The sequence below is a fragment of the Triticum urartu genome, chromosome 2A, assembly GCF_056163025.1.
Source record: "Triticum urartu cultivar PI428250 chromosome 2A, HENAU_Tu73, whole genome shotgun sequence".
NCBI lineage: Eukaryota > Viridiplantae > Streptophyta > Magnoliopsida > Poales > Poaceae > Triticum > Triticum urartu.
Genome location: NC_141874.1, coordinates 430,722,506 through 430,746,640, shown reverse-complemented (window position 1 = coordinate 430,746,640; position 24,135 = coordinate 430,722,506). Strand labels below are relative to the sequence as shown.

Below are 24,135 nucleotides of genomic sequence, written 5' to 3'. Positions count from 1 at the left end.
GCATCACCCTACAGTGATCTCCTCGCAATCATGATAAGTCATCATCATTGCAATGCTTGATCACAGTGGTGAAACATCTTATTTCAAAATCCTTATCTGAGTTCAAATTCAAATGCAAGTGGAATTTGAAGTTGCTCAAATATTGCTGCAAAAATGTTCGTCATTTGTTAAAAATTCCATAACAAATGATTGTTAAGGAAAACAACATCACCATATACTACAAAATGGTCCTAAGCATTTTAAACAGTGCCAAAATAGCACTATTAATGCCTTTTCCATTGTTGAAAATCCCAAATGGAATCAAAACTTGTCCATACTTGTTATGGCAGAGCACATTATTCCCTAGTAATTGTTTTGGCCAGGCACACAATTTTGCTAAGTCATTTGTTGGCTAGTTCAATTGCAAAAGCCTGCTGCTAAAAAAAACAGAACCCGCCTCCCCAGTGGGCCTCTTGGCCCAGCTGGTCGCAACCAGCGAGCCCATCCCGTGCGTCCCTGGCCTAGATGGCCTCCCCCCACTACTAACCCCTAGGCAACCGAAACCCTAGCCCACGCACTCGCATCACCCCCACGTTTGCTCCCTCCTCCCCCCGATCTGGATCGGGGGAACTGCCCCCGTCTCCCGCTCAATCCCATGCCGCCCAGCGCCCCCGCTCCTGGATCTGGATCGCGCCAGGCGCGCCCCGACCCCGCCGCCCTTGTCGACGAAGGCCACCATCGCCGGTCTGCGCCGTCCTCGACCTCCTTCCCGCCGCCTCCTCGTCCTCCTCCCCGACGAGCTCCACCACGCCTCCACGCCCCCTTCCCATCAACGTACGGTGAGGCCTCCTCCTCGGCCTCTCCTCCGCCCTCGCACGTCACGGCAACGTCCGTGCCTAGCCGCGGCCCCGCACAGCGGTTGCCACGCCCAACAGCGCGCACCGGGCGCCCCTCGCGCGTCCAGGCCGCGCGCCTCCCCCCTCTGCTCTCGTACTCCGCCGCGGTCGCCGCTTGCGCCGTGCGACCCGGCCACGCCCGATGCACATGCCTGCGCACCGCCGTCCTCCCGATAGCAGCGTTCGCCGTGCCCCCTTGCGCGCCCACCTCCAGCTGCTGTCGCCGCCGCGACCACTATCGTCCCCTGCTGCGCCGCTCTGCCTGCTGCTTGCGCCGCTGCCGCTCGCCCCACCTGCCGCGCGCGATCCCCGCCCCATGCTCTGCTGCACCCCGTCCTGCTGGTCGGGGTTACCAGCTCCGCCCACCATGGCCCTCGCACCCCCACTGCGGCAAGCCCTACTGTGGCCACGGCCTCGCCTCGCCCCGGGCAGACTACGGGCGCCCATTACGCCCGTCGCCCGCAACCGCACCCCGGGGCTCTGCCCCGTTAGCCCGTGCCCATTAAGGCCCCTGGGCCTATGATGAACGGGGCCCACGCCCGAAACGTTATATATATATATATATATATTTTAAAAATAAAATAAAATAAATAATAGTTAAATTAATTAATTAATTAATCCTGTTTAATTAATCTAATTAACTAGTTAGTTTAATTAAACCCTAATTTGTTTAAACAGTCAATGACAAACGAGACCCACACATCAGTTGACCAGTCAACTCCTCTGTTGACTGCTGACGTCATGCTGATGTCATGCTAACGTCAGCGTGAACTGTTCTGGATAATGTTGATTAATTTAATTAATCCTAAAAATGATTTAAATCTTTTAAATTTAATATAAAATAAACCGTAGCTCGGATGGAAAAACTTTGTACATGAAAGTTGCTCAGAACGACCAGACGAATCCGAATACGCGATCCGTTTATCTGTCAGATGCCCCTAACTATGTGAACATGGAACCTTTCCCCTCCGGCCATCTGTCTGACACAGGTCCGGAACCGGGAATACATTCCCGGTTGAATTTCCCCTTCACCTATGTCGTGTAGCCATACGTTAGGTCACACCCGACACATTTTATTGCCATGTTATGCTTTGTGGTGCTATGTTTGCTTTATATTTATTGTTTCTTCCCCCTCTTCTCTCCGGTAGACCCCGAGACCGATGCTGCCCTTGTGATCGACTACGTCGACGACGACCCCCCTCCTTGCCAGAGCAACCAGGCAAGCAAACCCCCCTTGAGCATTCCGATATCGCTCATTTCTTTCCCTCTCATGCTTGCATTAGAACTGCTACTACTTTCTGTATGATCCTACTCTGATGCATAGCATGTTTTTGTTACCTGCTTTCATACCTTACCTGCTTATCCTAAACTGCTTAGTATAGGTTGGTTAGTGATCCATCAGTGACCCCCACCTTGTCCCAGTTGCCTCGCTTTATGTTCGATGACTCGATCAACGTGATCGACGTCCAGGCCCCGACACCGCACATCACCCCCTATTTGTACAACTCTGCAGAATTACCATCGAGTGCTGAGGGTGGAACCTCTTACATCACTCCTGATGAGATCTCTGCGGTGTAGCTATACAGTCGAGGTCATCGAGGGTGATTTCCTCCTCAACCACTTCTGTTACCGCTCTGTCGTGCAACCCCTCAAGTGTGAACCTCGAGGGTGGATCCTCTTACGTTCAGCTTGATGATAACATCGAGTGGGATTCACCGGGGGTGATTCCTCGGATTTTCCCCTTGGTGTTAGACACACAGTTACTATGGCTACTATGACTTTACACTGAGCCATGTTACTAAAGACGGGTCGACCCTGAGGGGTACCTGCGCGAGCTTAATAGCGAGTGATGTGGAGTCGGGTTGCCCTGGAAGGTGCCCGCGAGATAACTACGAGGTGTGGCCAGGCATTCTTAGCCCTTGCCGCAAGTACTCGAGACGGGGCGACGGGGTCACATTGATCGTGAGTCTCTGCTCGTTACCGCGTGCTCCTAATCCACTATGATTTGGATATTTGATCCGAGGGGCCTCTGGCCTGATAGCACTAACCATCACGTGGGCATAGTTTGGGCGTTCTGCGTCGTATACATCAGCCGAAGCTTAATAGACGTTAGCGACTGAGCGGCGCGCGCCGGGTTGGACTGGTAAGCACCTACCTTGTTGAAGGAGGTAGCTAGATCTGCTCACCGGCCGCGTACGCAACGTGCAGGAGTTCCCGGGGAGATGGCCCATGACTCCTGGGAGCATAGGTTTAGTCTGGCATGCTGGCCTCTCTATTAAGCCTAGGTCGGGTTGGGCATATTGTTAGGACGAGGCCAGGCATGACCCAGGAAAGTGTGTCCGGCCGGAGTTAATCGAGCATGGTGGGTAAGTTGGTGCACCCCTGCAGGGAAGAAAACATCTATCGATAGCCTGTCCTACGGTAACGGACACTTGGAGTTGTATCCCGATTGATACAACTAGAACTGGATACTTGTGATGAGAAGTGGATTGTGATGAGAAATGGATGGTGATGAGAAATGGATAGTATGGCTCTGGGATTGCTTTCTCGCAGGGAGTCGAGAAAGGATCTCTGGCCGAGGTTGATAACACTACTGCTACTTTACTTTATGTTACTCTACTCCCTCCTATTGCTGCAAGATGGTGGTTTCCAGAAGATGTTAGTCTTCGATAGGCTAGGCTTTCCCCTTCCCTTCTGGCATTCTACAGTTTAGTCCACAGATACAACCCATTCCTTTGATACAGATGCATACTTAGTTTAGATCTGATGTAAGTCTTGTGAGTACTTTGGATGAGTACTCACGGTTGCTTTGCTACTTCTTTTTCCCCCATACCTGATTCTTGCGACCAGATGACGGATCCCAGGAGCCAGACGATGCCACCGATGACTACTACTACCCGGAGGATGCCTACTACTACGTGAAGACCGCAGATGACTAGGAGTAGTTAGGAGGCTCCCGGGCAGGAGGCCTTGCCTTTTTGATCATTGATGCTTTTGTGCTAGCCTTCTTAAGGCAATCTTGTCTAACTCATGTCTATACTCAGATATTGTTGCTTCCGCTGACTCTTGTGTATTCGAGCTTATGTATTCGAGCCCTCGAGGCCCCTGGCTTGTAATATAAAGCTTGTTTTATTTTAATTTGTGTCTAGAGTTGTGCTGTGATATCTTCCCGTGAGTCCTTGATCTTGATCATACACATTTGTGTGTATCATTAGTGTACGATTGAATCGAGGGCGTCACAAGTTGGTATCAGAGCCAATTGCCTGTAGGTAGCCCCCTTTCCAACTCCTTGGCCGAAGTTGAGTCTAGTCACTACAAAAACTTTTACTAACTTGGCTGTGTGGCTTACGGGCACACGTCGCCATTGGGTGGTATTAGGATCTTTTATTCCTCGTCTATACTCTGGGACTCTGATCTCTCTTCTATTCGGGTTAAATGGTTTTACTAACTCGAACATTAGGATTTCGTGATCGCATCTGCCCGGAGAGCCCCCTTATTTCAGATGATCGCTTGCTTCGCCAGAAGATTCTGTAGATACTCCTCGATATTTCTCGAGACCCTGTGCCCACTGCCTTGCAGTTCCTGACCACAGATAATCCCCGTGAATAACATCCTTGCTGCTTGTACCTTCATACCCAGTTGCTCATATTATTACAAGATGTACTCTCCGTTGTTTCGAGAATCCGTTGTGCCTTCTGCCTTGCGGCTTCTTTTTGCACTACGGATAATTCGCTGAACCCGTTCATCCCTAGTTGTTCACATGCTTTCCAAAATACTTGGAAATACTATGTGATCTTCCAAAAATCCTCTGCAACTTATTGCTCTTGATTCTCCTTGCCTGCTTGCATTATGGTTAACTCCATATGTCTAGCAACATTCATTAACCTCCTTTGCCTCTGTTATTTTGAGCTTCTTGGTTCATTGTGTTGCGAATTCTCGCAATCATCAGTCGAACCCTGAAATTTGTTCTTCCTGCTCAGACGTCATTTTGGACCTGAGCGGGTTCTCGCGCAATCAAGTTGCAAATGATTGTCCATCTAGTTCTATTCTACTTACCCATCTTTTGATCCAAGCGTCTCCTTCTGATCCCTTGCTCTGGAAATCATAAACCCCTTATAATTGAGCACTGAATTATTCATTTGCTTCTACAATCCGACGCCTTTGCATCCTTCCTCTTCTATTTGAGTACCGATTCTCACATCAGATCCTTTGCCAACCAACTGATCTTTTTGTTGGGTTATTATCCGACAGAGCCTTTCATATTCAATAACCTTGCGAGTCCTTTTCCGGATATAAAACACCTTTGGTAAATGGTATCCTCTGCTTTGTCAACCTTGCTCTGCTTCCGAGCTTGAGTTCATTACTCCTGCAATTTGAGGTATATGTTCCTAAGATGCCCCGATGGGTTCAACATACGCCTTCCGTAATCTGTCTGGATCGAAAGTTATGCAGAATATATCTACTCGCGTTCCGTTGGATAAATTTTCAACTCTACAACTTGTTCAAAGACGAGAAGTGAATGAAAGGTTATGCAATGAAGAAGTGGGAGTCGACCTTGAACTTTGTGTTCATGCCCATGGAAACAATGCAGATATTATCATGGAAGCTTCTTGTAATAATAACTTTTTCCTTGATATAATATCATCTGGTATCGGTGAATTGATCCTTCACAACCGTGGTTCCGACCATGATTGTTCTGCTTTGTTCCCATTTCTTGGACAAGTTAAATCACTTATCTTCTACAGGTCAATATGTCTGCCCAACCTCTACTATGATCTACCTTCGAGTATTACCCCTGGTATCTCGAGGATATCATGCCATTGCACTACATCTTATGAACTTATGATGGAGTACTACCTTACCCCTGTCTTTGTCACTTCATGGGTTCTGGGTTGATTGTCAACCGAGAACACCGATAAGTGAATCGATTCCGCACTTCGATTCAATAGCTCTTAAGTAATTTTCGTTGCTTACGAGTTTAATAACCCTTCAAGTCATTCCTAGCCTGATCAACTATATTATTATCGTGCTAATTTTAACTGTGCTACCTAGTCCTTATGCCCGGAGCAACTTCCGACGATGAGATAAGCTTACGTCGATCTTACTCATCTTATCATTTTGCCTTGAACAGCAAACTTGATTTCGAGTATGTGTCATACCCGTGGTTCTAAGAAGCTTTCGCTTCATCATTCCTTTGACTTGATGTCATCGCCGATCGATTACATCTTCATGAAATCTCTCGACAAATGTGTCGTGATCATCATCAACATTCTGATGCACCTCCAGGATATCAATCGAATTCATGATGAGAAATACCATCCATGCCCCCCGATGATTGGGCTCGACAACATTCTTGCCTTCCCCCCAAGACAATTTTGTTCATATCATTCTGGCGTTACATCCTTTTGACCTATTTGCTGATGAACCCATCGGCCACATCCTCATCTTTTTCCTGATAAAATTGCATGAGGTGTTCTAGAAATTCTTGATGGATCCTTCGTATTCCCAAGGCCCGACCTTTACCTGATGGCCATGCCTATGCTATCTCGAAGCACAACTGTAGTACTTCGTTCATCAACAAGAACATTGGAAGCGCAATGCTGAATGTTTCTTGATCTATTATCCAAACACCATGGTATGGGTAATATCATGATTCTTACCTCACCCCCTTTAACTAAATGCTTTTGAACTTGCTGTCATATCATGTTTATCCCGCTCCGCTTCCCCTTGGGAAGGATATACTACCAATTCTGGTGTGTAAACACATTTTCCTTCCATTGTTTTGTTTCACCTTTCTTGTAATCTAACTTGTCTGAGCAGAGAAAAATCCCTACTTAAGTAAGCACCTCGGTGTACAACTCTGTCAGTAAGACCTTGCTATTATTGTTGTTGGCATTCCGATAACCACCGATGGACGAGAACTGTGCATATTGGTCCGCCTTGTTTTAACGAGCAGGAAAATGGTTCTCTTCGTCCCTCGCCCTTGGTACCGATGTTGTCGTCGACATAATTGACCGGCTATCCTCTGACCTGCCTTCCCATCATGACCGTGCAAAATGTTAGCGCCTTCCTGCTTTTACCCCACATGGTGGGCCCATAACCCATAGTTCCACAGGATCGAAACCTAACTCTCCTATACACCCTTGTTCTAAGGTTATTTCTCACGCTTGGCTTCTTATGAAAATCACGAGCCGCCTTCCGAGAGGCGATCTATTCTGGTATCAGACGCAATACTAATTCCCATTGCTCTGAACCCCTTTCACCCCCTTGTTTCAGGAAACAAGCAATTGTCTACCAGGTTGAAGCTTCTTATTGCACCTCACCTTGCTCTCGATGACTTTCTTGAATTTCAACTCGAGAGATGCCTCTATGCCACGTTCACTGACATAGTCCCCACATACCTATCTTGTGTTAAGCTCCGTCCTTCCCGAGTCTTCATACTCCACCACTTAAATCATGGGACGAGATTTCTTGTAGTGGAGGAGATTTGTAACATCCCCAGCATCACCCTACAGTGATCTTCTCTCAATCATGATAAGTCATCATCATTGCAATGCTTGATCACAGTGGTGAAACATATTATTTCAAAATCCTTATCTGAGTTCAAATTCAAATGCAAGTGGAATTTGAAGTTGCTCAAATATTCTTGCAAAAATGTTCATCATTTGTAAAAAATTCCATAACAAATGATTGTTAAGGAAAACAACATCACCATATACTACAAACTGGTCCTAAGCATTTTAAACAGTGCCAAAATAGCACTATTAATGCCTTTTCCATTGTTGAAAATCCCAAATGGAATCAAAACTTGTCCATACTTGTTATGGCAGAGCACATTATTCCCTAGTAATTGTTTTGGCCAGGCACACAATTTTGCTAAGTCATTTGTTGGCTAGTTTAATTGCAAAAGCCTGGTGCTAAAAAAACAGAACCCCCCCTCCCCAGTGGGCCTCTTGGCCCAGCTGGTCGCAACCAGCCAGCCCATCCCACGCGTCCCTGGCCTAGATGACCTACCCCCACTACTAACCCCAAGGCAACCGAAACCCTAGCCCACGCACTCGCATCCCCCCCATGTTCGCTCCCTCCCCCCGATCTGGATCGGGGGAACTGCCCCCGTCTCCCGCTCGATCCCATGCCGCCGAGCACCCCCCCCCCCCCCGCCTGGATCTGGATCGCGCCAGGCGCGCCCCGACCCCGCCGCCCTTGTCGCTGACGGCCACCATCACCAGTCTGCCCCGTCCTCGACCTTCTCCCCGCCGCCTCCTAGTCCTCCTCCCCGACGAGCTCCACCACGCCTCGCCGCCTCCTTCCCATCAACGTACGGTGAGGCCTCCTCCTCGGCCTCTCCTCCGCCCTCGCACGTCACAGCAACGTCCGCGCCTAGCCGCGGCCCCGCACAGCGGTCGCCGCGCCCAACAGCGTGCACCGCGCGCCCCTCGCGCGTCCAGGCCGCGCGCCTCCCTCCTCTCTGCTCTCGTACTCCACCGCTCGCGCCGTGCGACCCGGCCACGCCCGATGCACAACCTGCGCACCGCCATCCTCCTGATAACAGCGTTCGCCGCGCCCCCTTGCGCATACACCTCCAGCCGCTGTCGCCGCCGCAACCGCTCTCGTCCCCTGCTACGCCGCTCTGCCTGCTGCTTGCGCCGCTGCCGCTCGCCTCACCTGCCGCGCGCGAGCCCCGCCCCGTGCTCTGCTGCACCCCATCCTGCTGGTCGGGGTTACCAGCTCCGCCCGCCGTGGCCCTCGCACCCCCGCTGCGGCAAGCCCTGCCGTGGCCATGGCCTCGCCTCGCCCCGGGCAGACTACGTGCGCCCGTTACGCCCGTCAGCCGCAACCACACCGCGGGGCTCTGCCCCGTTAGCCCGCGCCCATTAAGGCCCCTAGGCCTATGATGAACGGGGCCCACGCCCAAAACGTTTTAAATATATATATATAATAAAATAAAATAAATAATAGTTAAATTAATCAATTAATTAATTAATCCTGTTTAATTAATCTAATTAACTAGTTAGTTTAATTAAACCCTAATTAGTTTAAACAGTCAATGACGAACGGGACCCACACGTCAGTTGACCAGTCAACTCCTCTGTTGACTGCTGACGTCATGCTGATGTCATGCTGACGTCAGCGTGAACAGTTCTGGATAATGTTGATTAATTTAATTAATCCTAAAAATGATTTAAATCTTTTAAATTTAATATAAAATAAACCGTAGCTCGGATTGGAAAACTTTGTACATGAAAGTTGCTCAAAACGACCAGACGAATCCGAATGCGCGATCCGTTTACCTGTCAGATGCCTCTAACTATTTGAACATGGAACCTTTCCCCTCCGGTCATCTGTCTGACACAGGTCCGGAACCGGGAATACATTCCCGGTTGAATTTCCCCTTCACCTATGTCGTGTAGCCATACGTTAGGTCACACCCGACACATCTTATTGCCATGTTATGCTTTGTGGTGCTATGTTTGCTTTATATTTACTGTTTCTTCCCCCTCTTATCTCCGGTAGACCCCGAGACCGATGCTGCCCTTGTGATCGACTACGTCAACAACGACCCCCCTCCTTGCCAGAGCAACCAGGCAAGCAAACCCCCCTTGAGCATTCTAATATCGCCCATTTCTTTCCCTCTCATGCTTGCATTAGAACTGCTACTGCTTTCTGTATGATCCTACTCTGATGCATAGCATGTTTTTGTTACCTGCTTTCATACCTTACCTGCTTATCCTAAACTGCTTAGTATAGGTTGGTTAGTGATCCATCAGTGACCCCCACCTTGTCCCAGTTGCCTCGCTTTATGTTCAATGACTCGATCAACGTGATCGACGTCCAGGCCCCAACACCGCACATCACCCCCCTAGTTGTACAACTCTGCAGAGTTACCATCGAGTGCTGAGGGTGGAACCTCTTACATCACTCCTGATGAGATCTCTGCGGTGTAGCTATACAGTCGAGGTCATCGAGGGTGATTTTCTCCTTAACCACTTCCGTTACCGCTCTATCATGCAACCCCTCAAGTGTGAACCTCGAGGGTGGATCCTCTTACGTTCACCTTGATGATAACATTGAGTGGGATTCACTGGGGGTGATTCCTTGGGTTTTCCCCTTGGTGTTAGACACACAGTTACTATGGTTACTATGACTTTACACTGAGCCATGTTACTAAAGACGGGTCGACCCTGAGGGGTACCCGCGCGAGCTTAATAGCGAGTGATGTGGAGTCGGGTTGCCCTGGAAGGTGCCCGCGAGATAACTACGAGGCGTGGCCGGGCATTCTTAGCCCTTGCCGCAAGTACTCGAGACGGGGCGACGGGGTCACATCGATCGTGAGTCTCTCCTCGTTACCGCGTGCTCCTAATCCACTATGATTTGGATATTTGATCCGAGGGGCCTCTGGCCTGATAGCACTAACCATCACGTGGGCATAGTATGGGCGTTCTGCGTCGTATACATCAGCCGAAGCTTAATAGACGTCAGCGACTGAGCGGCGCGCGCCGGGTTGGACTGGTAAGCACCTACCTTGTTGAAGGAGGTAGCTAGGTCTGCTCACCGGCCACGTACGCAACGTGCAGGAGTTCCCGGGGAGATGGCCCATGACCCCTGGGGGCATAGGTTTAGTCCGGCATGCTGGCCTCTCTATTAAGCCTTGGTCGGGTTGCGGCGTATTGTTTGGCTGAGGCCGGGCATGACCCAGGAAAGTGTGTCTGGACGGAGTTAATCGAGCATGGGGGGTAAGTTGGTGCACCCCTGCAGGGAAGAAAACATCCATCGATAGTCTGTCCTACGGTAACGGACACTTGGAGTTGTATCCCGATTGATACAACTAGAACTGGATACTTGTGATGAGAAATGGATTGTGATGAGAAATGGATGGTGATGAGAAATGGATAGTATGGCTCTGGGATTGCTTTCTCGCAGGGAGTCGAGAAAGGATCTCTGGTCGAGGTTGATAACACTACTGCTACTTTACTTTATGTTACTCTACTCCCTCCTGTTGCTGCAAGATGGTGGTTTCCAGAAGAAAGGTGTGTACAGCAGAGATGATTATGGTAAACTAAAAAGCAAACACTCAAATCATACAAGATGCTCCAAGCAAAACACATATCATGTGGTGAATAAAAATATAGCTCCAAGTAAAGTTACCAATGGAAGTAGACGAAAGAGGGGATGCCTTCCGGGGCATCCCCAAGCTTTGGCTTTTCGGTGTCCTTAGATTATCTTGGGGGTGCCATGGGCATCCCCAAGCTTAGGCTCTTGCCACTCCTTGTTCCATAATCCATCAAATCCTTACCCAAAACTTGAAAACTTCACAACACAAAACTTAAAGTAGAAAATCTCGTGAGCTCCGTTAGCGAAAGAAAACAAAAGACCACTTCAAGGTATTGTAATGAACTCATTCTTTATTTATATTGGTGTTAAACCTACTGTATTCCAACTTATATATGGTTTATAAACTATTTTTCTAGCCAGAGATTCATCAAAATAAGCAAACAACACATGAAAAACAGAATCTGTCAAAAACAGAACAGTCTGTAGTAATCTGTCGCTAGCGCAAGATCTAGAACCCCAAAATTCTAAAATAAATTGCTGGACGTGAGGAATTTATCTGTTAATCATCTGCAAAAAGAATTAACTAAATATCACTTTCCAAATAAAAATTGCAGCAGTTCTCGTGAGCGCTAAAGTTTCTGTTTTTTACAACAAGATTAACAAGACTTTCCCCAAGTCTTCCGGAAAAAAATTATATGAGACCAGGTCTCACAGTTAGCAGGTGAGACCCGTCCTGATGGATGACACGTGGCATTAACAAATCACAAAGCATGTAATCTCTCTCCCCCCTGATTTTAAGTGGGGGGTGGGGGTGCTTTGTGATTTGTGAATGCCACGTGTCATTCATCAGGATGGGTCTCGCGTGACACCTGGTCTCATAGAATTCTTTTCCAAGTCTTCCCAACGGTTCTACTTGGTATAAACACTAATTAAACACAAAAAACACAACCAAAACAGAGGCTAGATAAATTATTTATTACTAAACAGGAGCAAAAAGCAAGGAATAAAAATAAAATTGGGTTGCCTCTCAACAAGCGCTATCGTTTAATGCCCCTAGCTACGCATTAAATGCAATGATAGATCTAGGTATTGCCATCTTTTGTAGGTAATCCATAAGTGGCTCTCATAATAGATTCATGAGGTAATTTAATTTTCTTTCTAGGGAAGTTTTCCATGCCTTTCCTTAACGAAAATTGGAATCTAATATTTCCTTCCTTAATATCAATAATTGCACCAATCGTTCTAAGGAAAGGTCTACCAAGAATAATAGGACATGAAGGATTGCAATCTATGTCAAGAACAATAAAATCTACGGGCACATAGTTCCTATTTGCAACAATAAGAACATCATTAATTCTTCCCACAGGTTTCTTAATAGTGGAATCCGCAAGGTGCAAGTTTAGAGAGCAATCATCAAAATCACGGAAACCTAACAAATCACACAAAGTCTTTGGAATCGTGGAAACACTAGAACCCAAATCACACAAAGCATAGCATTCATGATCTTTAATTTTAATTTTAATAGTTGGTTCCCACTCATCATAAAGTTTTATAGGGATAGAAACTTCCAACTCAAGTTTTTCTTCATAAGATTGCATCAAAGCATCAACGATATGTTTGGTAAGAGCTTTATATTGACTATAAGCATGGGGAGAATTTAGCACGGATTGCAACAAGGAAATACAATCTATTAAAGAGAAGCTATCATAATTATATTCCTTGAAATCCAAAATAGTAGGTTCTTTAACATCTAGAGTTTTGATCTCTTCAATCCTACTTCTATCAAATTTAGCATCAAGATCTAAAAACTTCGAATTTTTGGAACGCCTTCTAGGTAAAGGTGGATCATATTCAATCCCATTATTATCAAGATTCATATTGCAAAACAAAGATTTAATAGGGGACACATCAATAACTTTTAGATCTTCATCTTTATTATCATGGAAACTAGAAGAACACGCTCTTATAAAGGTATCTTTGTTACCACGCATCCTAGCGGTTCTTTCTTTGCACTCATCAATGGAAATTCTCATGGCTTTGAGAGACTCATTGATATCATGCTTAGGAGGAATAGATCTAAGTTTTAAAGAATCAACATCAAGAGAAATTCTATCAACGTTCCTAGCCAAATCATCAACTTTAAGCAATTTCTCTTCAAGCAAAGCATTGAAATTCTTTTGCGAAGTAATAAATTCTTTAATATTAGATTCAAAATCAGAGGGTGTCTTATTATAATTTCCATAAGAATTGTTGTAGGAATTACCATAATTATTATAGGAATTGCTAGGATAAGGCCTAGGATTAAAGTTTCCTCTATGCGCATTGTTACCAAAATTGTTCCTACCAACAAAATTCACATCCATAGATTCATTATTATTATCAATCAAAGTAGACAAAGGCATATCATTAGGATCAGAAGAAACACTTTTATTAGCAAATAATTTCATAAGTTCATCCATCTTTCCACTCAAAACATTAATTTCTTCTATCGCTTGCACTTTCTTATTAGTAGATCTTTCAGTGTGCCATTGAGAATAATTAACCATAATATTATCTAGGAGTTTAGTAGCTTCTCCTAAAGTGAATTCCATAAAAGTGCCTCCCGCGGCCGAATCTAGAAGATTTCTAGAAGCAAAATTCAATCCGGCATAAAAATTTTGTATAATCATCCACAAATTCAAACCATGCGTAGGGCAATTACGTATCATTAATTTCATCCTCTCCCAAGCTTGTGAAACATGTTCATGATCAAGTTGCTTAAAATTCATAATATCGATTCTAAGAGAGATGATCTTAGCGGGAGGAAAATACTTAGAGATAAAAGCATCTTTGCACTTATTCCAAGAATCAATACTATTTTTAGGCAAATACGAAAACCAAGCTTTAGCACGATCTCTAAGCGAAAAAGGAAATAGCTTCAATTTAACAATATCATTGCCCACATCTTTCTTCTTTTGCATATCACACAAATCAACGAAGCTATTTAGATGGGTAGCGGCATCTTCACTAGGAAGGCCGGAGTGCTAATAAAATCATTGTTGTTGGTATTGGTAAAGTCACACAATTTAGTGTTATCTTGAGCCATCATAACAAGCAAGCAATCCAACACACAAGCAAACAAGGAATGGGCAAAAAGAGGCAAATAGAGAAAAGGAGGGAGGATAGAGAGAGAGGGGGCAAATGAAACGGCAAGGGTGAAGTGGGGGAGAAGAAAAGAAGAGGCAAATGGCAAATAATGTAATGCGGGAGATAAGGGTTTGTGATGGGTACTTGGTATGTTCACTTTTGCATAGGCCTCCCCGGCAACGGCGCCAGAAATCCTTCTTGCTACCTCTTGAGCACTGCGTTGGTTTTCCCTTGAAGAGGAAAGGGTGATGCAACAAAGTAGCGTAAGTATTTCCCTCAGTTTTTTAGAACCAATGTATCAATCCAGTAGGAGGCTACGTGCGAGTCCCTCATACCTACACAAAACAAATAAATCCTCGCAACCAACGCGATAAGGGGTTGTCAATCCCTACACGGTCACTTACGAAAGTGAGATCTGGTAGATATGATAAGATAATATTTTTGGTATTTTTATGATAAAGATGCAAAGTAAAATAAAAGGCAATGAAAATAACTAAGTGTTGGAAGATTAATATGATGGAAGATAGACCCGGGGGACATAGGTTTCACTAGTGGCTTCTCTCAAGAGCATAAGTATTTTACGGTGGGTGAACAAATTACTGTTGAGCAATTGACAGAATTGAGCATAGTTATGAGAATATCTAGGTATGATCATGTATATAGGCATCACGTCCGAGACAAGTAGACCGACTCCTGCCTGCATCTACTACTATTACTCCACTCATCGACCGCTATCCAGCATGCATCTAGAGTATTAAGTTCATAAGAACAGAGTAATGCCTTAAGCAAGATGACATGATGTAGAGGGATAAATTCATGCAATATGATAAAAAAAACCCCATATTGTTATCCTCGATGGCAACAATACAATACGTGCCTTGCTGCCCCTACTGTCACTGGGAAAGGACACCGCAAGATTGAACCCAAAGCTAAGCACTTCTCCCATTGCAAGAAAGATCAATCTAGTAGGCCAAACCAAACTGATAATTCGAAGAGACTTGCAAAGATAACCAATCATACATAAAAGAATTCAGAGAAGATTCAAATATTGTTCATAGATAAACTTGATCATAAACCCACAATTCATCAGTCTCAACAAACACACTGCAAAAGAAGATTACATCGAATAGATCTCCACAAGAGAGGGGGAGATCATTGTATTGAGACCCAAAAAGAGAGAAGAAGCCATCTAGCTAATAACTATGGACCCGAAGGTCTGAGGTAAACTACTCACACTTCATCAGAAGAGCTATGGTGTTGATGTAAAAGCCCTCCATGATCGATGCCCCCTCCGGCGGAGCTCCAGAACAGGCCCCAAGATGGGATCTCGTGGATACAGAAAGTTATGGTGGTGGAATTAGGGTTTTGGCTCCGTTTTTGATTGTTTGGGGGTACATAGGTATATATAGGAGGAAGGAGTATGTCGGTGGAGCAACAGGGGGCCCACGAGGGTGGAGGGCGCGCCTGGGGGGTAGGCATGCCCCCTACCTCGTGCCTTCCCAGTTGGTTGCTTGACGTTGGGTCCAAATCTCCTGGATCTTGTTCGTTCCAAAAATCACGTTCCTGAAGGTTTCATTCCGTTTGGACTCCGTTTGATACTCTTTTTCTGTGAAACTCTGAAATAGGCAAAAAAACAGCAATCCTGGGCTGGGCCTCCGGTTAATAGGTTAGTCCCAAAAATAATATAAAAGTGAATAATAAAGCCCAATAATGTCCAAAACAGAAGATAATATAGCATGGAGCAATCAAAAATTATAGATACGTTGGAGACGTATCACTTACCCGCCGGTACACCAAAGACACACTTGGCCGGGTTAAGCATCATCTTATAAACCCGGAGGTTATCAAAGGTTTCCTTCAAATCATCTATCAATGTTTCCTTCATTCTAGACTTCACCACAATATCATGCACATAAGCATGAACATTGCGCCCAATCTGAGTATGAAGACAATTCTGCACACATCGTTGGTACGTCGCCTGGGCACTCTTGAGCCCAAAAGGCATAGACACATAGTAGAAGGCTCCAAGGGAGTTATAAAAGCTGTCTTCTCCTGGTCCTTAATTGCCATCTTGATCCGATGATAACCTGAGTAAGCATCCAAAAAACTCAACCGTGCACAACCCGCCATAGCATCAATGGTCTGATCAATACGAGGGAGGGCGAAAGGGTCAGCTGGAAAAGCCTTGTTCAAATCTGTGTAGTCCACACACATGCGCCAAGTGCCATTCTTCTTACGTACCAGCACCGGGTTAGCCAACCACTCAGGATGAAAAACCTCGATAATAAACCAAGACGCCAAGAGCCGGGCTACCTCCTCACCAATGGCCTTGCGCCTTTCTTCGTTGAAACGCCGAAGAAACTGATTGACCGGTTTAAACCTGGGATCAATATTGAGAGTGTGCTCAGCGAGTTCCCTCGGTACACATGGCATGTCAAAAGGCTTCCATGCAAAGATATCCCTGTTCTCATGGATGAACTCGATGAGAGCGCTTTCCTATTTTGGATCCAAATTAATGCTGATGCTGAACTGCTTGGATGAATCATCGGGAACAAAGTCAACTAGCTTAGTCTCATCAGCCGACTTAAACTTCAGGGCCGAATCCTGCTCTGTAGTGGGTTTTTTCAAAGAAGTCATGTACGTCGGATCAACATTGTCCTTATAAAACTTCAACTCCTCCGTTGCACAAACCGACTCAACATAAGCCGCGTCACCTTCTTCGCACTCCAAAGCTATCTTCCAGCTCCCATGTTCTGTGATGGTCCCCTTATGACCCGTCATCTTGAGTTGTAGATAAACATAACATGGCCTTGCCATGAACTTAGCATAAGCTGGCCATCCAAATAGGGCATGATAAGGGCTCTTGATTTTCACCACCTCAAAGGTCAATGTCTCTAATCTAGAGTCATGATCATCTCCAAAAGCAACTTCCAGAGCTATCTTACCAACCGGATACGCCGACTTACCATGCACCACACCATGGAAAATAGTGTTCGATGGTTTAAGGTTTTTATCTGTCAGCCCCATGCAACGGAAGGTTTCATAATAAAGGATATTGATGCTGCTCCCTCCATCCATTAGCACCTTGGTAAACTTATACCCTCCAACCTGAGGTGCAACCACCAATGCCAGATGCCCCGGATTATCAACCCGGGGCGGATGATCCTCTCGACTCCACACAATGGGCTGCTCAGACCAGCACAAGTAAAGGGGCACTGCCGGTTCAACAGAGTTTACTGCCCTTTTATGACGCTTCTGGTCCCTCTTGCACAAACTCGTGGTAAAGACGTGATACTGCCCACTATTCAAGTATTTCGGGTTACTCTGATATCCAGATTGCTATTGCTGATTCCCCTAACCTGACTGCTAATGGTAGCCACCCTGATTGCCTTGATGATCTTGATGACCGTGATGACCTTGATGTCCCTGGAATCCAGATTTTGAACCACCACCACCGTAACCTGGACCTTGAGAACCGGATCCTGGACCGCCACCTGCTCCATGGTTGCCTTGAAAGGAAATTGAATCTTTAAACTCCTTCATAATGAAACAATCCTTCCATAAATGAGTAGACGGTCTCTGTCACATACCATGCCTCGTACAGGGCTGATTCAGCATATGTTCAAGATTAATGCTTGATCCTCCGGTCTGCGGGGGTGGTCTGCCCTTACAACCCTGGCCATTATTCTGTGCATTGGTATTTGCCACAAAGTACAACCTGTTATCAGCTTTGCGCTTACCATTACCTCCTTGATTCGCCGCCGGGTTATGCTGCTGCCCTCTGGTGCTGATGCTTTTCTTTCCTTTTCCCATCTTTTCATCATCAGACTCGGGGTCCTTGGTACCATCAGAGTTGGCGTATTTTACCAGAGCCGCCATGAGTGTCCCCATGTCATTGTGGTGGCGTTTTAGCCGTCCTAATTTCTTCTTGGGGGCGTAAAACAACAATTTTTCTCTAATGTCAAGACTGCTGAATCGGCATTGATCTAGTCTGAAGAGTGCAGGATCGTTGAAACCTGGCGCACCCAGTGGGTTGTCGACCCACATTCTTCCTAGACACAGGAGGCCAAGTCCACAATTGACATGGGCTGCTTGCACGTGTCCTTGAAATTCTGGATAAACCGTGTTTTCAACTCGGCCCACGACCCAACGGAGTTAGCCAGTAATCCCTTTAACCAAGTACGAGCCGTCCCTTCCAACATCATGGTGAAGTATTTAGCACATGCAGCCTCATCAACATCCAACAGCTCCATCGCCATCTCGTAACTCTCAACCCATGCTTCAGGAGGTAAATCGGTCCTGTAGTTGGGTACCTTACGGGGACCTTTGAAATCCTTGAGCAATCGTACGTTACACAAAGCCAGGGAAAACATGGCACATCCAAAGACCTGAAAGTTACACCTGTCTCGACCGAAGTCGTCGGATGAACCGGAGAAGGTTGACGGGCCACGTATTGCGCCGCCATCTCGGCTTCTTGACATGCTCTACCTTGGTCCACCACGTTCTGAGCATCGGCACCTCCGCCTGCCGGGTTATGGCCACGAGGCGAGTTACGATTCCGCAAACTGCTTGACACGGCCGGCTCATTGATATGTCTGCTGTAACTCCGGTTTGGGAGGGGGTGGAATGAATCCTTTCACGGCTATACGAATAAGCCTGCTGCTGAGCCAGGACTGTCTGAAGGAGCTCTCTAGCCCACTGCGTCTCAACCGCTACTGGCGATTCACCTTCGACTAGGAGAGCTATCACGATGCGACAGCGACCATGCTATCCAAGGGATTAGAATAATGACCCGGCGGTGTCGGCACATGCTGCAGCGGGTTATTGTCTTGACGAGGCGGGTCCATCATGCGTTGTTGAACCGGTGCCCCCTTTCATGGCGCCTCAGTCTGGTTTACCACTAGCTGGTTACTAGACCCTTCTCCAGGCGTGTTGAAGAGGTTTCTCGCCTCGTAAACCGAAGGTAGGCGGGTCTGATGCCTTCTCCTCATGACATCATTCGACACGTTTTGATCTAGCATAAGCCGGAAGGACTCCGATTGAACCCGCCGCGCCTGAGCCTCCAACCTCGGCCTGCATCGTGGCCGTCCTTACATCCTCGGCTGCCAGGTCTTACTTGGCTTGAGTTATCTGGTCTCTCACCTTGGCAATTTTTGCATTATGCTCATCCCGGTTTGCCGCGCTAACCTCGGTCGTCATCAGTGTTGCTAAAGCGTCAAGTAAACCGGACAAGACTTGAGCCGGCGGCCGGGCAGGGCCTCCTACCCCGGCCGCCGTTGCGGCTGTTGATCCGGAGAATAATGCCACCACAGTTGAAGAATTATGCCCCGGCTATGTACCGGCCATGAAGATTGCAACTCGGTTCAACGGCTCGTGGGGATCCGGAGTACTGTCGCCATCAGAATAGCCCCCAAGCTGGCCATCTTGCAGCTGGTATAATGACTCGGTTTCTCCAGTAGATGACTCTCCATCGGAGTAAATGGCGATTTCACCACCAGATACCGATCTATCCTCAGATTCTACCCCGTGGATGACTCCCACGACGGCACGCTTCATGGCAGGCTGAACCCGGGCGGATCTCGCACGCTGAGCCATCTCGATGATATCGGTGCAGATGTCTGGCTGAGGGCCCGGTTCGCCGATCTTGCCGATGAAGATGGGAATTCCACCAAAGGGGACCCGGTACCCGTACTCAATGGAGCCGGCCTCGGGGCCCCAGCCTGCATCGTCTATGTAGAGCTTGCCGCGGCGACTCTTGGTCATCCGGCCCACAGTGTATCCCTTGATCCCTTCGAAGCTGCCCTTTAAGAACTCGAAACCATCATGCGATAGCCCCACGGTGGGCGCCAGGTAGGGATCGAACCTACGACCTTCCGCTCTTAACCTTGTGGTCGTGGGTTCGAGCCCCACGGTGGGTGCCAACTGTCGTGGAATTTTCACGGCAGATGTCCTAGTGTGAGGACTTTGTCGTGGAGCCATTGCGTTGAGGTTAACTTAAAGGGGTTAATCAGGACAAAGGACACGAGGAGTTTATACTGGTTGGGCCCCTTACAATGAAGGTAAAAGCCTAGTCCAGTTTGTGGTTGGAATTGTTAGGGTTTCGGTGAGCGGGGAGTGAATACGCTTGACCCGGCTCTTGGCCTGTTGTTTCTTGTCCCTAAACCGCCGCCGGGTCGTCCCTTTATATACACAGGTTGATTCCCAATCGGTTTACAGAGTCTCGGCCGGCTCATAATCATGCCCGGATCGGTATCTACTCTTTCCTAACGTACAATACAATTCATACACCTTATGGCGGTTTACATCTATGGGCTATAACCCGTCTCTGGGCCCTGGGTCTTGTTATTACGTTCCCTTATTAAAGTGCCACCCTTTATGTCTTCATGGGCTTCAATACAGGTGCTTCACTATGGGCATAACCCGACCCCTCCAGGGCGGTTTACACTCAATAGTTATATCCCCAACACCCACCCTCGTGGGCCCCTCGCAGCTCCACCGACATACTTCTTCCTCCTATATATACCCATATACCCCGAAAACATCCAAGAGCACCACGAAAACCTATTTCCACCGCCGCAACCTTCTGTACCCATGAGATCCCATCTTGGGGCCTTTTCCGGCACTCTGCCGGAGGGGGAATCGATCACGGAGGGCTTCTACATCAACACCATAGCCTCTCTGATGATGTGTGAGTAGTTTACCACAGACCTTGGGGTCCATAGTTATTAGCTAGATGGCTTCTTCTCTCTCTTTGGATCTCAATACAAAGTTCTCCTCGATTCTCTTGGAGATCTATTTGATGTAATTCTTCTTGCGGTGTGTTTGTCGAGATCCGATGAATTGTGGGTTTATGATTAAGATTATCTATGAACAATATTTGATTCTTCTCTGAAATCTTTTATGCATGATTTAAATATCTTTGCAAGTCTCTTCGAATTATTAGTTTGATTTGGCCTACTAGATTGATCTTTCTTGCAATGGGAGAAGTGCTTAGCTTTGGGTTCAATCTTGCGGTGTCCTTTCCTAGTGACAGCAGGGGCAGCAAGGAACGTATTGTATTGTTGCCATCGAGGATAAAAAGATGGGTTTTATATCATATTGCTTGAGTTTATCCCTCTACATCATGTCATCTTGCCTAATGCATTACTCGGTTCTTATGAACTTAATACTCTAGATGCATGCTGGATAGCGGTCGATGTGTGGAGTAATAGTAGTAGATGCAGAATCATTTCAGTCTACTTGTCGTGGACGTGATGCCTATATCAATGATCATGCCTAGATATTCTCATAACTATGCGCTTTTCTATCAATTGCTCAACAGTAATTTGTTCACCCATAATAGAATTTGCTATCTTGAGAGAAGCCACTAGTGAAACCTATGGCCCCCGGGTCTATTCTCCATGATATTATTTTCTTATCAACTTTCTATTTCTATTACCGTTTATTTTGCAATCTTTATTTTCCAATCTATACAACAAAAATACCAAAAATATATATCTTATTATCTCTATCAGATCTCACTCTCGTAAGTGACTGTGAAGGGATTGACAACCCCTTTATCATGTTGGTTGTGAGGTTCTTGTTTGTTTGTGCTGGTACGAGGGACTTGTGTGTAGTCTCCTACTAGATTGATACCTTGGTTCTCAAAAGTTGAGGGAAATACTTACGCTACTGTGCTGCATCACCCTTTCCTGTTCAAGGGAAAACCAACGCAAGCCCAAGAGGTAGCAAGAAGGATTCAAGACAAAAGTTTAATATTGACATAAAGATAATAATACTTCAAGCATACTAACAAAGCAATCATGTCTTCTCAAAATAACATGGCCAAAGAGAGTTATCCCTACAAAATCATATAGTATGGTTATGCTCCATCTTCACCACCAAAAATATTTAAATCATGCACAACCCCGATGACACACCAAGCAATTGTTTCATACTTTTGATGTTCTCAAACTTTTTCAATATTCACGCAATACATGAGTGTGAGCCATGGACATAGCACTATAGGTGGAATAGAATGGTGGTTGTGGAGAAGACAAAAAGGAGAAGATAGTCTCACATCAGCTAGGCGTATCAACGGGCTATGGAGATGCCCATCAATCTATCCCTAATAATAAAGCACGGATTGACTCCGTGGGTTCACCGTCACAATACGCTTTCTTCTCATGTCATAATACGCTTTTACAATTTGTATGGACAAAATCATAATATAAACGAGGTGGTACTAATACGTCAATCACGCTTTAAAAAAACTCGTGCGATCCGATATATCCAGGCCCCCAAACCTTTCATCGTGGATTTCCCCACATCACGGAACCTTCCCGTGTCGTTCTCAAAAAAAGGGAACCTTCTCGTGTCCTGATAGAACACGCAAGAGAGCTAGGAGAGATCCATATATCGAGCACACCCGAAAACGATTAGACTCGATCTCAAAAAGAAAAAAAGGCATCGATCGCCGGCGACTTCGGCGCAGTCCGCCTCTGTGATTTCCTAGCGCTTGTGTGTCTTCTGGCGGGCCTGCTGGAGCTGGGCTGGCCGCTTGCGACCTTGCGTTATGGGGCTTGGCGGCGCGTGATGGGCGAAGTGAAAGGCAAGGACACGAGTGACGAGAGAGAGGCTGGGCAGAGGAGATACGTTTGGCGGCAAGATGCGGTGGAGGATGTGTCTGCCGTCGTGGATGAGCCCGTGCGCGCGGTTTGTGCTGGGAGGGCTACAGAGGAGAGAATTGAGGAGGAGGGAAATGGGAGAGAGTACACGGCTGAGAGAGAATGGAAGTTGAGCAGCACGCCATCGGGATCTTCTCCTATTCCATGCTGGGTTCTTGCTATAATGTGTCTCTCAATTTACTGCTCTCTTGATTGAAGCTTTCTCACATGTAAGTAGTGGCCCATAGTTGGCTGGTTCATGGGTCGGTGATGCGTCCCCTGATCTGGGGTCGATCAACCCAAATGGAGGATCGGGGACGAGGCCGGATCGAGAAGGATCGATGGGTTGGTCGCGACCCCGATCAATGGGTGCTGACTACGCGAGCACCTGGAAATCACGCTCCACCACAAGACTGCCGCCGTTCATCCTTCCGCCATCTGCCATTCGCCTATCGGCGGCCGGCCATCGAGCTCTCCGCTGCCTTATGCGGCATCTCCCATCCCACCCATCTGACGATATGGCGTACGCGAGCGCCGCTTGAGAATCCGACGCTGGAGCGAGGAGAGCTCTGGATGATTAGTCATCAAGATGGATCCACGGGGGACTATGTCCGCTCCAGGGATTTGGGATTTCTATTTTGAGATGATTTGGGATACTTCCTGGAGCAGAATCGCTTGGTGTGAAAGAAAAAGGCAGATGGGAAAATCAGGGCGTACTCATCAGTACACTTGTAGCCCCATTTTTTAATCATTTTTGTTAGTAGTTGCTGAGATGGATGACAATTTAATGTAAAAAATTAGAGGAGACATAAAATTTTCTGGCTGGATTCTCGCTCCAATATTGGCAACTATGTCAGCACAGATTGTATTTTTTGAATGGAATGTCCAGATCTTTCCATTACATACCATGATCCAACGTATCGTACCGGGGTCGTTGACCCAAATTTCTTTGGACCGCGATACTCAACCCAGTCGACTCGAATTTCTCGCAACTATGCAGTTGCCAGCTCTGAAACGGTGTTAGGAAAATCAGCATGCTTGATCTTGCTATGGCATCATGCAAAAGCTGATCAAATTGCCATGTTGTCAAGTTATGGCTAGTTCAGTTTGCTAGAAAAATCACAGTGCTTCAAGAATTTGGCACTTGGTAGTACATCCATTGGAATCTCAACTCCCTAATGAAACTTCCGTCTAAATGCACAATTGGCTCATAGAGTTTGCACAACATATTTCTTTCTGTAGTTGTTTTAATTAGCCAGGAAAAAAAGGTGTAGTGGTTATGTTATTTCAAACAAGAATGGCAGCAACCGGATGCAATTTTGAGTAGTACATGCTGAATAACGTGACCAACCAGCTACCCCTGAGATGGCCTGCACATTTTCAAGCTATCTTCCTCTCCAGGTAGGATATTTAGTCTATTACTCTTTCAAGGAAAA

The 24,135-nt window shown here is 46.6% G+C and overlaps 1 long non-coding RNA gene across 1 annotated transcript; it reads left to right on the top strand.

Annotated features, from left to right (window-relative positions):
- Positions 1-550: 550 nt before the first annotated feature.
- LOC147985348 (uncharacterized) lies at positions 551-3,975 on the top strand. The gene is made up of 3 exons (XR_015615116.1): positions 551-818; positions 2,024-2,094; positions 3,726-3,975. It is a non-coding gene; the product is annotated as an uncharacterized LOC147985348 (long non-coding RNA).
- Positions 3,976-24,135: the final 20,160 nt, after the last annotated feature.